Raw genomic sequence first — 10611 nt, 5'->3', positions numbered from 1 at the left:
TTGTCATTTACAATGCCAGTAGTTTAAACGCTAGCAAATGCGAGACCTTTGTATTCAAAAGTCTTCTGTTGAAATTGTGCTCTGGCTTTGTGGAATTAAACACACACAGTTGCAGATGCTCAGACAGGCAGAAACACACACTTTTAATGACCTTCGAGAGTGAAAAGAATATCAAACTAAAAATAATTTGTCTACCTGTTTGATGTTTTGCTTAATTCACAGTCAAACATAGAAACAGTTTTTAAATTTTACCAAATACTATATACTTTATTCAATTCAGTCTGCAGACGCCCTGAGCAGGCCTCGTTGACCCCCAGGGGTCATCGGAACTCAGACTTGACCAATGTACTAAGCTGTTCCGTGTTTCGAAGCCTTGCCGTAGTCCGTCTTCTCTGACTATCAATTGTGGAACTGCAGTCCTTCTTTTATATCATTTGCCTTTTACCTTTTTTTTCAGTTTGGAAAGGCTTTGCTTCGTGAGCATACTCAGTAAAAATACACCAACAGCTCATGAAGGGGAAGTAGTATTTGCTTCGTTTTGTTCGGGTGCTTTGTAGGTGTTCTGTTCCCGCATGTCCTGGCGATTAGTGTCTCGTGATTAGGGCATGTGTGTTAGAAGGTACGTGTTGTTTCCCATCCCCTTAAAGCCTCATTGTTCTTCCTGTCACGGCGAGGAAGATACTTCTTTAGAATTTTGGGAGGACATCACACTGAAAGTACAATCAAAGTGTGACACTTTGAGAAGAGAAACATCGACCGCCGTCAGGTAAGCACCTAACGCCATGACCATTGGGCTGCCTTCATCTATGTGTTTTCAGGGCAAGAATCTTCTAACTTTTTTCTATAGAATGAGAATAAATAGGAAGTGGTGCAAGTCCTGTAACGACTGGCATTAAATACTTTTTTAACATTGTAAGGTAGAAGTTAAGTGGTGTTCTTTTGCAGTTAAACTAAAATTCATGTAAATATGATAATCACAGACACTCAACGTCTATTGAGCTGAGCGGGCTTTAGTTCCCCTTCAGCCTACATGGGCTGGACTGGCTGAGCAGGGGTTGTTAACCTGTAGGCTACACGCATTAACGTACAGTTGCAAACCCTGCAAAAAATGCTTCGGTATAGAGGTAAGCATTTATGCTTTCTACAGGGACCTACCACCCGCAAACACGGATTTGAATTCAACTTTCATTTTTTTGAGACTTATAAAAATGGTATCTGTACTCAACATTTACAATGCTGCAAATGTGCCGTAGGACCCACCATGAACAATGACTATAAGAATAATTTCCTGTAACATGAACATTTCCCAAAACATATTGAAGGCTGCAACTAATGGGCGACACACCTAGTTAATATTAACAACTGGATTTATGCCCCCCAGGATCACCCGACATTCGACTTGAATGCATAGGGCTGTAAAAGCATTCTTCTCTACACTACCTCTATGGCGGAAAGGGCACCCAAAGGCTGGCACCAGCGACATAGGTGGCCCTAGTTATGTGGGGTAAGGCGATGAGAACGCTAGGGGGTTGGGGCGGTGCACATAAGATTACAACGAGAAATGCCCCTTTGGAAAGGGACATGGTTGAGGGAGGTGGGCAAATTGCAAGGTTTTGGTGCATGGGACACAATAGTAACTTCCGAAGTAGGCGATATCCTTGAGGCAGGGGAGTTTATGCCCTTCTCTATGGCTCAATTGGACTATTAGCTACATCCAACCCACTTCTTAAAATACGCACAATCCCATCATGCATGGCAGGCAGAGTGGCTCAGAGAGACGGAGATCCTGTAGTATACACCCCTTGAAGGACGTATCTTAATGGAAGAAATGGGCAGGGGTGCCATATCCCAGACATACAGAACGATTAACAATAATATGCCAGACTTGCTGCACCGAGTACGGGAGAGGTGGGTATGAGACCTGGGTAAATTTGAAGACATTGACTGGGAATCCACATTGATGCTCCCTCACGAGGTTGCTATTAAGGCATGCCTACTTCTCATCCAATGTAAAATTCTACATAGGGTCTACTATGATCGCTGCCAACTACATAACATGGGTAGGGCACCCACATCCACCTGTTTAAGATGTGCTGAAGCAGTGGGAACCTATATACCTACACTGTGGGAATGTCCTCAAATACAGGCCTACTGGAATGGTATCACTAAGGAACTTTCACACATACTTCACTCCCACTTTATTTATTTATTTATTTATTCAATTTATAAGGCGCACAGCTACCCGGAGGTTTCCCTTGACCCAAAATAAATCTTGTTGGGAATACCAAATGACGTGTATCTCCCCTGTTTCAAGCTCCTGTTTAGTGGTGGCAAAAAGGGTCATAGCGAGAAGTCCCCTCCCTGGAGATGAGGGATGGACTTTTACATGTCAGCCAAAAAAGTGACCTACCACAGTAGAGGTTACCCCCGTAAATTCCACAAGATCTGGGGGTGGTGAAGGGCTGTCTATGGGCTGGAAACCACAGGAGACTGTGTTGATTCAACGGATGGTACAATGGACTGGCTGGTCCAGCCGGATTAAGCAGTATGAGGTTATACTTGTAAGGGCTGCTTCAGGTCCATCCACAGATGTTGTTTTTTTGTGCCTCTATGCCTGGTTGAATGTATTGATCTTCGTACAAATGAATCGGTGTACCTTTAATATGTATTTGCTGAAATTGATGCTTGTTGCGCATGATTGTCTTCTTTAACTGGTTTTTGGTGTAAAACAGAACCATAAAAATGCATTTAAACAACAATAACATGCCATATATTGATTTGAAATTTTCTATTTTATTATAATCCAGAGGATAAGCCGCATAGCACCAACTCTACAGACACTGCATTGGCTCTGTTGGTCAGCGATTTCTGTTAAACATGACAACAATTGTTGACAGATGCACTGGTAAAGAGTGTCATCTTACATATAGAAGCTATTTTTAACTTGCATTAGTGGGCAGGAACTCTTTCCAGCAAACCATGACTGTAAGTCAATTCTTTTAATGAGTATAATGACTCAACACATATTGAATGGTAACTATGAGTTGGGAAATCCACGCCCCAAATTATCGACATCAGACTTTATCCCCCCTACATTACTGTGAGATAATAAGATTTAATTGCCAAATGGGGAGTAGCATGCGAGATGGGAAATTATGCCCCCTGTCTGTGCACTTTTTCCCCCATTACCAGGTAGATATTCCACCTTCTTTTGGCAGGTAGAACTGTGCTAGGGTTTTACCCCCGAGCTGGTATTTCTGAGTGGTAAAACTGCTCTATAATTCTACATCAGGCATTACTGTTCAGCTTGTAATTTGCCTCTTGATGGAAGGGGTTACATTCCGGCTTTTAGTGCTGGGCAGATCCTTTCACCACTGGCTGGTTTTAGTGTTGTAGTGTGCTAATCTGTTCTTATCTATCGTATTTTATAGCATACTTCATTTCCTGACTGACCCTCTCTCATATGTTATGTTATGTTATATATATTTCTATAGCGCTCGGCTGCCCCAGCAAAGGGGCATCCCGGCGCTTACACTAATACAGGGGGGGGGGGGGGGAGTAGCTGTGGATGTAGATTGCCACTATACAACATGAACATTTATTGGCAGAAGAGGTGGGTTTTTAACGCTTTCCTAAAAGGCAGAAGGTCATTCAGGCCACGGATCTGGGGAGGTAAGGTATTCCAGAGCTTGGCTGCCAAATATCGGAAGGAGCGGACACCCATCCGAGATAACTTGACACGAGGGATGACTGCAAGGTTTTGTCCTTCCGAGCGCAGTGTACGTTGAGGAGTATACGGTGTTAGTAGCGGACTCAGCATAGGTGGAGAAGCGGTTTTCAGAATTTTAAATGCGAGACATAAAGTCTTGAAGTGTATCCTCTTCTCAACTGGAAGCCAGTGGAGTTTGGTTAACGCACTTGCCACTGATTGATGCCGAGGAAGGCCCGTCAGAGCTCTTACTGCTGCATTTTGAACTCGTTGCAGTCTTGCTTTCTCAGCCATGTTTACCCCTAGAAGGAGCGAGCTTGCGTAGTCCAGCCGAGAGAGGATAGTAGCCTGCACTACGAGTTGACGCGTCTGAGGGTCAAAGAACTTAAGGATTGGCTTAAGGTTCCGTAAGATCCCAAAGCATGTGGCAGCAACCTTTCTTGTCTGATGAGTGAAGTTAAGGGCAGAATCCACCCATACTCCAAGATTTTTGAGTCGGGCAGTTTGCCGAGTGACTCCGGCCACCATATGTCGCCCCAGGCTGCTGCCTCTTTTCCCACAACCAGTACCTCTGTCTTCCCAGCGTTAAGCTGTAGGAAGTTATATGTCAACCAGCTAGTAATGTCGGTGAGACTCTGTTTGAAGTTCTGTGCACTCAGGCCACCCGTATCCCTTAGTGTCACCACTAGCTGAGTGTCGTCAGCATAGGATACCAGCGACAGTCCCCCTCTCCTGGCTACCTCAGCTAGTGGTCGAACATATAGGTTAAATAGGGTGGGGCTGAGCGCTGAACCCTGGGGGACACCCTGTCTGATGGAACGCTCTTTAGAGAGGAATGGGGGGATGGACACCCTAAAGGATCTCCCACAGAGGAATGCTTTAAGCCAGTTGAGGGCTTGTCCCGCTATTCCTGCCGCCTCTAACCTGTACAGCAGCACCTCGTGTGATACCGTATGGAAGGCAGCACTGAGATCTAACAAAATCAGTGCTGCCGTCTCGCCAGAGTCTAATATGGCTCGGAGGTGCTCCGTCACACTCAGGAGAGCTATTTCGGTGCTGTGGCCAGCACGAAAGCCATGTTGAGACCTATCAAGTATAGAATTGGTCACAAGAAATTTTGTCAAGATGGTGTTGACATGGGACTCTGCCACTTTAGCTGGCCATGGGAGCAGTGATATAGGTCTAAAATTTTCAGACAGAGTGGGATCTAGCGTAGGTTTTTTTAAAACTGGAGTGACCCATGCCTGTTTCCACCTGGAGGGAATCGTGGCAGTGGAGAAGGACAAGTTAATTATATCCCAAAGAGGGCCCAGTACTGTCCAGTCTGCTGCTCTAAATTGTGCAGGTTTTAGGGGATCTGCAGGCGAACCGGAGTTAATTTTTTTGCAAAGTTTGCAAAAGTCCTCTGGACTAAGCGCAGGTATGTCTGTGAGCTTGGGAGTGGTCATGGCGTCCAGTCCTTTAGTGTACGGTACTGTTGGGAAAGAGTTATAAATCTTCTGGATTTTATCCATGAAGAAGGATGCTAAATTCTCGCATAGCGAGAGTGAAGGGTTAGACTTTTCAACCAATTTTTTGGTACTGAGTTCTTTTAGTATTTTGAAGATGGTTTTGGAGGTATTCTGACTACTGCTAATCTCCTTCGCGTAATATGCGGCTCGAGTTCTGCAAATATTACGATGGTAGTTTTTTTGTGCTTGGACGTATATGACTTTAAGTACTGGGTCATATTCTTTCCTCCATTTACGCTCAGCGGTTTTACACTCTTTCTTAAGGGAGAAAAGGTCTTCATTGTACCATGGGCTAGATTCCTGTGAGCGTGTCCTAATCCATTTAGCCGGAATGAGGGCATCTAGGGCCTGATTGATCCAGCTACAGAAGCCCTCATAACCCAAGTTTGGGTCTACGTTATCGATGTGAGGGTCGGCTATGAGGTGAGAATGCAGATCTTCTAGGCGAAGCTTTCTCCATGGTCTTTTGAGCACACGCTGTGCATCATAGATATTGGGTATTTCTCCGGTGGGGACTGTCATGGTCACCAATCGGTGATCTGTCCAGGGCATGGGGACAGGTGAATCTACTGTCGTGTCCGTTAGATTGGAGAAAATGGGGTCAAGAAGGTGCCCTCCGCTATGTGTGGGGCCACTGACTAGCTGACTGAGTTGGAATGCAGCTAGATCAGCCAGTAGAGTATCTATCTTCTTGTCACTGCTAAGGTCGAAGTGAATATTTAAGTCTCCTACAATATTAAAATTTGCTGTTACTGTCACCAAGGCGCACACTGTGTCAAGGAGAGATTTTATAAAGATGTTATCTTGTCCGGGGGGCCTATATATCAGGATGCCCGAAAGAGTAAATTGCGGGTTAATTTTGACATTAAAACGGGCACATTCACAACCTGTAATGTCTAATTTGGAGAATAGGCACGAGTATTGGGACTTAGCAATCATTGCTATTCCTCCTCCCCTAGCTTGCCTATTAAGTGTGTAGGTAGAATACCCTATGGGTGTGGCTAAGTTAATGACTGAGTGCATGTCGTCTTGCAGCCAGGTCTCAGTGAGGAATAGAATATCTAAGGCATGATTAGTTATTAAGTCGTGGACTTCCAGATGATATTTTTGTAGGGACCTTATATTTAGCTGCGCAATCTTAATTTTTTGGGGGGCTTCTGCAATATGGGACGGAAGTGTCAAGAGCTTAGGAAGGGAAAAGCCGCAAGGGCATTTAAAACAGCCCTTCCTGTGTGTTAGGAGGAGCTTCTTACAAGTATCATTAGTGAACTGGAGATTTAATAGTGCTTCCCTGGAGTAGCTTACTATATCACTCCTGGTAATGCCAGGGTTCATGGCGAGTTGGCGAGGAACAGGCGCGGACGGGCGCAGGTGGGCTTGTTTTAATCGAGTCTTCGGCGTGCTGAGGATGTGCCCGCTGCGCTCGTCCGCTGCGCTCCTATCCCACCAACCTCTTTGAACTTCTGAGGGCCCGTCTGATTGGTGCAGGATGCACAGCGGAAGTCGTAGTCACTTCCGGTGTGCTCCTGTAATCGTCTTCCCCCCACAACAAGCTGATCAAATCAGTGGTGGACCGGGGAATCGAGGAGATCAAATGGTTTAAAAAAATGGCGAACAGACAGTTTTAAAAGTGGGTAGCTCCAATATAAACAAACAAATGCTTGTGAGTAAAATGCAAAATAAAGCGCAGCGCGCCTCTCTTACTATTAGTCAGCTAGGGAGTGCGATTCTCACTGCAGCTTTTATGATGCCGGGCCCCTGATTGGTGCAGGATGCACAGCGGAAGTCGTAGTCACTTCCGGTGTGCTCCTGTAATCGTCTTCCCTCCACGATAAGCTGATCGAATCAGTGGTGGACCGGGGAAGCGAGGAGATCACATTGTTTAAAAAAACGGAGAACAAACAGTTTTAAAATTGGGTAGCTCCAATATAAACAAACAAATGCTTGTGAGTAAAATGCAAAATAATGCGCAGCGCGCCTCTCTTACTATTAGTCAGCTATATGCTATGCTGAAAATAGACTCCCATTAGGCGGTAGAAACGATTCTGGTATTATATGTTAACCATGTCCACTATATGTACTAATAGAGACATCCTAGATGTTACTCTGAAATGGTAACAAATTCACATAGAAAACCTAGATCTACTTTTGCTAGAAACCTGGGTGAGATGAACAAATCTGACACAAAAAAAGAACAATTTATGGTCCTTCCTCACTCTGTCCTTCTGCTGGTAACTAGATATATAAATAGAACCAGCGGTTCTTCACCTTTTGCTTTCCGAGCACCCCACTGATCACAATTGCACGCCGGGCCAGTTCTACAAATTAGACCGCAAACAAAATACAAAAACAAGTATACACCCAAAAAAATTCTCAAATGATGAAATTTTGTACATAATTTATAAACCCAAAAAAACGAAATGTTTGTTTTTCAAAATGTCGTTTTATTTTTAAAAGGTAATACCATATGCTAGACTTTAGTATGTTGTTTTCTCTTTTTGCCCCTAATGCATGTTCTCTTTTTGTCAGGACATATCAGTTATTCAGTTGAGGCGACAAATCGTCCATAATAGATGCATGCGTGCTTTCACCAGTTTTTCAAGCTACAAACTTAATTTTCACCCTTTCAAAATCCTTTATTTTTATTGGATGTTTTCAACTTTTCTTTTTTATGTATGTGTGTGTGTGTGTGTATATATATATATATATATATATATATATATATATATATATATATATATACCTCATTAATTTGCTAAAATTATTTAATTTTGTAAACAATTACAGAGCCCATGTTTAAGTGCCACGGACCACAGGCTAAGAACTGCTGCTGTACAGCGTGTGCATTAAGCAACTGGTGAGGATCAATGCTGTGACTCCCTTTAGAAGATTAATGAGCAGATGACTGAATGTGGCAAAGAGAGAACCCCTCCCTTCCCATTGCCATGGAGTTAACGTGTAAGGTTGACACCAGAATGGCTGCCGGTGGCGTGAAAGCCTGAATAGTGTAGCAGACAACTGGGCTTCGCTGAAGATGCTTGAGTAGATAGTGCTGCCCCTGCTGCGCAGAGTGAGATATCACTAAGTTTCTGTTTGGGATCCTATGTTGGTCTGGAAGTAAACATTCCCTGAAAATGTGATAACATTTGCTAGCCGATGTCCATGGTGAAGCCAGGGGATGCAGGCAAAGTGGGAAATGGAGTCGGTGTGCTTGCTCTTCCCAGCACTTCCAGGGGATTCTGCAGCAATGTTCTTTGTACAGGTGGAGGCAATTACGACCAGTAACAGTGCTCTGGAGAAGAGGTCACAGAAATAAAGAGCACGCTTTAATTTTGTTGCGCAGTGCAGAGGTGCAACTGAGAATCCTATTTACCTGATCTCATAGTGGAGTGGAGCGGGAGGTCTGCCATTAGAGGGGCAATTGGAATGTTCACTGGCAAAAACATCAGAGAGTGCCTTATTGAATTATGACACAGAAGATTTAATTACTGGTAATGATTCCCATCCTTGCTTGTTTCACAAACCGTTACCGCTCTAGCCATGTCTGGAAAGCAAAGAGCTTGGGAAGCAGTAGGCAAACACCAGGAAGGTGAGGACCCCAGCAGAGCTATGCTGAGGAGATCTGTGGATGACTTGTGATCTGATTAAGGGAGCATTTGGACTGAGTCCGAAGAACACTGAGGGGTAGTTTGCCAAATGCCACTATGGATACTAGGGAATGATTACTGAGAGCCATCAAGTGGACTTATGCAAGAATTGAGTCATTGGTGTAAGGCTAGAGACCATTGAACGGAGGGTTAGAGTAGCATCAAATGGAGGGTTGAAAGAAGAGTGCAACTGTGAAATTACCACATTGCATGGGAGCAGATGTTTGTTGGAGGAAGGGGATGGGCTGATCCTGGAAGAAAGTTATATAAGAGGGTGGTAAGGGCTGTACTGGGGCTGGATGGTGGCATAACAGGAGACCTGCTGGGAAAGAATCCAGAAAGTTGTTGGGTGCCAATGAAGGGATGGAAATGGACGAGATATAGGAGGGCAATGCAAAGAAAGACTATGAACCAGTGCTCTCGTAGCACTCCCAGTGAAAGGGTTAAGAGAGTGCCATCGGAGCATTATAGGAGGATTAATTTAATGTTGCACCCTTGGGTGCCTCCCTTAGGCCTACTCTTTTTAACATTTATATCGTTCTATTAATTAAACTGATCAAGAAGTTCGGTTTCAAGGTAGCATTGTATGCTGATGACACCCAAACTATTTTATCAGTATCCAATAATCGACACAACAGCTGAAAAATTTCAAAGCTGCATGTCAAACATCAGTTAATGGGTGAACGTAAATTGCCTCAGTCTCAACTCTGGTCAAACTGAGGTCCTCTTGTTTGGGGAAAAACAACTCTTTCTGGTCACCTGAATTGCGGCCTTCTAGTCTAGGACCGGTTCCCACACCTGTAGAAAAAGTCAGGAACCATGGAGTAATTTTCTTCGACTCTCGTTTAAACGCCAAGTTAATCAAATTGCATCTTTGGTGTTTCTCCTCTTAAAGATCAGTAGAAAGATCATGCCTTTTTATTCCATCTCACCTTCAAAAACTGGTAGTCACAGCTCTCATGTTATCTAAACTCGATTATTGCAATGGACTGTACGTCAATTTACAACAGATTGTTGAGGAAATTCAGATCTTAAAAAACACGGCAGCTCGCCTTATTCTTAACATCCCCAAATATCAGTCAGCATCACATGCTTTATGGGAACTCCACTGGCTGCCAATTCAGAAAAGAATATCTATAAGGCTATTTGCATTGCCTTGCCTATCGGGCCTTACACAACTCTGGCCCAAACTTCTTCGGACCTAAGTTCATCTGGTATAGACCGGCTAGAACACTGCGATCTGCGGGTTAGGACTTTTAGTCGTGCCCACTTTTAAGGAGGCACGGTGTGGAGGAACCAGTTTTGTGATTAGCACCTCAAAGGCATGGAACTCCCTCCCACTCCATCTTAAAGCATCCCCTAATCTTCTCCAATTCAGGAAATCTCTGAAAACTTAGCTTTTCAATCAATAAGTTGGGAACTGTTGTTCTTTTAATTTCCCCACCTTTCTCGTTACCATTTTCCCAGGCAGCGCCAAGACACCTTCTGGTAATTGAGCGCCTTACAAACCATATTACATACCAAAGCTTCGGGGAGCAGCTGTGGAGTGTTGGGGCTTGGCAGGGGATTTGAATAAAGGACCAGATTGTGGGCAGGGCTGTATTTTTAGATATTAATGTTTCCCAGGTTGGAAGTTTCGGATCTCTCTATATCAGCTGAACTGTGGAGGACATTTGGATTAAGATATTTAAGGACCCCAGTAAGCATAATAATCAGATTCACAAATTCAAGATGAGTTGAGAGA

General features: G+C 44.0%; 1 protein-coding gene across 1 annotated transcript in view; it reads left to right on the top strand.

Moving 5' to 3' along the window:
- Window positions 1–475: 475 nt before the first annotated feature.
- LOC144755276 (zinc finger protein castor homolog 1-like) overlaps window positions 476–10611 on the top strand; it is a 49321-nt gene continuing 39185 nt past the window's right edge. Inside the window, exon 1 of the mRNA XM_078644048.1 lies at window positions 476–766. The gene's annotated coding sequence lies outside the window, so the exon portion shown is untranslated. The remainder of the gene's footprint in view (window positions 767–10611) is intronic.

Source organism: Lissotriton helveticus, chromosome 5_1 (assembly GCF_964261635.1).
Source record: "Lissotriton helveticus chromosome 5_1, aLisHel1.1, whole genome shotgun sequence".
Taxonomy (NCBI): Eukaryota; Metazoa; Chordata; class Amphibia; order Caudata; family Salamandridae; genus Lissotriton; species Lissotriton helveticus.
The sequence above is the reverse complement of the archived record's forward strand: the minus strand, read 5'-3'. Positions and strand labels throughout refer to the sequence as shown.